Below are 4,589 nucleotides of genomic sequence, written 5' to 3'. Positions count from 1 at the left end.
TCAATTTTCTATTCGGAATATCAATTGTCGCTCCGATTTTATTTAGGAAATTAATTCCAATTAAAAGATCGCTCTCTAAATTGTTAATTTCATAAAAACGTTCCTGTATACCAAACAGATTGATATTATGAAAATGTTTTATTATGGTCGAACCATGAATGGTTCTAACCTTCTTCTTAATTACTAAAATGTTTCTCTTTTTTATTATAAATTCCAGCCCGTATACATATATGAGCTGGTTGCCCCCGTATCTATGAGAATTCTAAAGATTTGCCCAGTTCTTGTATCGGTTTTAATAACATACGGCAAATCGGAGTTTACTCTTAAAAAATGGTTCTCACCAATATTATTAATTCGTTGAATTTTTGGTTGAGGTTGTGTGCTTATTTGTGCACTTTCAATTGACCTTTTTGGTATATTTGTTGGCTGATAATTGGTTTGCCAATCATTCCTGTTACTCCTAACATGTTGTTGGTTTCTTTGCACATGATTGGTTTTATTGGTTAATTGAATTGATTGATCTACTTCCATAGGTTCTGAGTGATTGGCATACATTTGGTATGAATTATTATTTGTTTGGTACCTTAAGTTATCCCGAAAGTTCGAATATCTTCGGTTAGCTTGAGGCTGGTTTCGTGAACCAATTTCGTGGTTGTTTTTAGTAAATTGCAAAGCAAATTGCGATCGTATTTGATTTGAATGAAGTTCTTGTGCTTTAGCAAGAGCATTTGGCAAATCGGTAGGTATTAATGTAAATAGTATTTGGTTTAGAGGGTAATTTAAACCAGTTATAAAAGTTCTTAACGCCGTTTCTCGATTCTTGATATTTAATTGTTTTGTAATATCTGAATTGGTGCCGTGCGTCATTATAATTTTATTTATTAATAATGTCAATTTCTGATTGACTTCATTATAATAATCAATTAAGGATGTCGATCTTTGTCTCATAACGCTCATCTCTTGATCAATTACGTGAATTGGTCGTCTGTCGGCGAGGGCAAAATCTAATCTTGCAAATATTGCTTCTAAATTCAAAACTGTGCCATAATTAGTTAACATATCATTGGCATTACCTACAATCTTATTTCGGAGGATGGTTAGTGCTCCAAAATACCTTCTACTACCTTCAATATATACATATGCTCATCGAATTCTTTGCAGCTTCTCTCCAGCTGACATAAGATTTACCGGAGAATTCTGGCAAAGACTTTATTATGTCTAAATTTTCGTCACATGTTATGGAATCATTAATTCCTTGAGTTTCATACTCAGTTACATGTGCCGCATCTGTTAGAGTTTTAATTCTATTACTCAACTGAGCTATCTCAGTTCTTAAATTTGGGTTTGTGTAGCTATTAATCTAGCTATATCGTCTACAGTAAAATTATTGACTGCCATTTTGAAAAATTGTAAAATTATCTTGTCCGCTTAAAAATTCTTTATTGCTATCGCCTCTTTTTTATAATCGTTATTTTTCGAGTTTGCCTTTTTTTTATATATTTGTGAGTTTCATGAAGTAGCATATATAGTAATACTCACAAAAATATGTACTTGTATAATAGTTATATTTCTTTTTGCATAAATCTATTGTAATAACTTCCTTTTAAAAATATTTAAATGGCATATATTTTGTTGCCTGTCTGTATTTAAATATTTGTTTTGATCTTTTCTGGGAAAAGATACTCTTTTATTCTGGAGGGTCTGGAGTTCAGATTCGCAGAATGGAGTTTATATTATAAACCGGAGATTTTTTAGATTTAATTTAATATAATTTGCCCCCCCTACCGTTCATCCCATTGCTTATTTTTTGTTTGTAAAGTTGCAATGAATGCAATGAAGTTAAATAATTTATCGATCGTATGTTTACCATCAATAGCTTTTTTAATAGCTTGTCATCACTATCATATTTGAGAGACAGCTGTCATTCAGGCAATTAAAAGAAGAAAAGGTGTTAAAAGTGATTAGTGTTGGTTAAAAAAAAGTGTCGCTTAAGAAGTATAGCTGATAATAATATAATAAAAATGGACATTAGAACCTTTTTTAATAATACTACAAGTACGTAATAGTTGACTTAGTTATTGTATTACACTTTTTAATGATACATATGTTCTTATTGCAGCGAGATTGAAGAGGAGGCTGAGCTTAAATGATAGCAGCTCAAGTGAAGAGAGCCACGCGGCAGATATGACGGCGGATGATTGCCATGCCAACGATATTGGCAAATGGGTGGCTTTAGTCGGTGCGATGAGTGAGGAGCAGAAAAAAGAACTGTTGGTTAGTTGTTGGAAGCCCGACCAAAATTATAATTTTTCAGCTGATGCAACACACTTGAAAAGAAAATTTAATTGGTCATGGTTAGATTTATACAAACCATGGTTGGTGTACTCGCGCAGGCTAAAGGGCGCTTTTTGTCTTTATTGCGTGCTGTTTAAGCCTCTCAACAAACCTGGCGTAACTTCCTCGTTTGTTGTACGCCCTTTTACAAAATTTAAAAATGTGCATGAGTACTGCAAAGCTCATGCATCAAGCAGTTTGCATAAAGAAGCTACGCAATCAGCAATGTCATTTTTAAATGAAACTCCTGTCGATTTGCAAATACAACGGGGTCATACAAAAAAAATTGAACAAAATAAAAAAATTATTAAATCCATTATAAATACAATCCTGTTTTGTGGAACACATGATCTTCCTCTTCGTGGCAAAACGAATGATGAAGGTAAATCTAACAGATTTATAAAAGTTAAAAACTATATTTCATTATTTCACTTTTTCAAAGGTGTTCTATATGATCTGCTTATGATGAGAATATCAGTTGGTGATGAGGCATTAAAAAACAATTTGGAGGATGGCAAACAAAACGCAAAGTATACTAGTCCACAAATCCAAAATGAAATTTTGGACATTTCGGCGAAAGTAATTCAAAATTACATCTGCACAGATGTTAAGAAAGCGTCAGCGTACAGCATCTTAGCGGACGAGACAGCAGACATGGCTGGAAAGGAACAACTTTCGATAGGAATTCGATTTTTTGACAGCAGAAAAAAAATTATCCGTGAAGAATTTATTGGATTTATGGAATTAGATGCAATGGATGCAGCAACAATTGCAGCCAACATCAAAGGATTTGTGGAAGGTTTAGACTTAGATCCTGCTAAATGTGTTGGGCTTGGGTTTGATGGATGTACTACTATGGCCGGCAATACTAGTGGGGTGCAAAAAATATTAAGAGGTACATTCCAAAAAAGTTGTTATATTCATTGCGCCAGTCATCGCCTCAATTTGGTGGTTAATGACCTGAATTCAGTCTCTGAAATACGTAACACCATTTCCACCATAAAGGATGTAATAAATTTTTTCAAAGAGTCACCCCTTCGTAGAAGATACGCTCCGAATGTACATTCTTTTTGTGAAACACGCTGGTCGGAGAAGTACAAAAGCATCGCTGATTTTAAAAATTTCTATTGTGATATAATAGATGGATTGGAAAAACTAAGCACAGAAGGAAACGCTGGCACGAGAAAATTTGCATTCCAACTTCACAGTGCTGCAACTAAAAGCGTTTTTCTTATTTGTATGTTCATTATTGCCAAATATTACAGCATTCTCCAACCAGTAGTGAATATATTGCAAGCCAAGAACAATGATGTGATTAAATGTAGAGATCACATCAATAACATTTTAAATTTATTTGAGGAACATCGGGAGACATCTGCCAGCGAATTTGAAAAGATTTTTAGAGACTGTGAAAAGTTAGCTGAGAATGCATCGCTCAATATAAGTGTGCCCAGAGTCGTCGAGAAGCAAACAAAAAGATCAAATCCTCCATTCACGACAACAGCAGAGTATTACCGCCGGGCAATTTTCATTCCATATTTGGACTCTTTAATAACATCTATTAGAGAACGATTTCCTAAAGAAAACACTCCAACTTTTGATCTCGCAGCCTTAAGTCCACTGCATATGAAAACTATCTCTCTAAGCGAATTCAATGAAAAAGTTTTGCGTGCAAGCTCTTTTGCTCTGTTGCTGTTACTGCTGCTGTTGCTTTTTGAGTAGAATTTTGGCGGTTGGTTGTGTGATGGTCGTCGTTGGCGGCCGTGTGTGAGGTTTAGATGAAGTAAGATGTTTTTGGCGAAATTTCTGATTTACAGAAATTTTTTGATTCTTTTGTTTTTATGAGGGGCGTTCAGCGTCTTTTATGTGGTTGTCTTATGGATCTTTCAGTTTTTTTTCCCAATTCAAACTTTGAAATCACTTTGCATTTGCTGTTTTAGTTTGTAGTGTGGATCACACTTCCTTTTATTTTTGTGAATTTTTCGCAAATGTTCAGTTTCAGTTTTTTTTTCAATTAAAACTTTGACATCGCTTTATATTTGCTGTTGTAGTTTTTTGTTTTAAAATTTTTATGTTTTTTTTTTTGTAACGCGTACACTTGCTTGTTGTTTGCCCGTAATCCGTTTAGACGAGGCGCGTTCGATTGGCAATTGGTGGCACAAACACACACCGGAATTTTCTTCAATATTTTTCTAAGTGGCGCTGAGATTTTTCTTGCTTATGTGCCTCTTTTTGGACTTAGCTTTTTTTCAACC

At 34.2% G+C, this 4,589-nt stretch overlaps 1 pseudogene; it reads left to right on the top strand.

Moving 5' to 3' along the window:
• Positions 1–1,993: 1,993 nt before the first annotated feature.
• Positions 1,994–2,656, top strand: LOC126766427 (uncharacterized; annotated as a pseudogene).
• Positions 2,657–4,589: the final 1,933 nt, after the last annotated feature.

Source organism: Bactrocera neohumeralis, unplaced genomic scaffold (assembly GCF_024586455.1).
Source record: "Bactrocera neohumeralis isolate Rockhampton unplaced genomic scaffold, APGP_CSIRO_Bneo_wtdbg2-racon-allhic-juicebox.fasta_v2 ctg1146, whole genome shotgun sequence".
Classification (NCBI taxonomy): Eukaryota; Metazoa; Arthropoda; class Insecta; order Diptera; family Tephritidae; genus Bactrocera; species Bactrocera neohumeralis.
The sequence above is the reverse complement of the archived record's forward strand: the minus strand, read 5'-3'. Positions and strand labels throughout refer to the sequence as shown.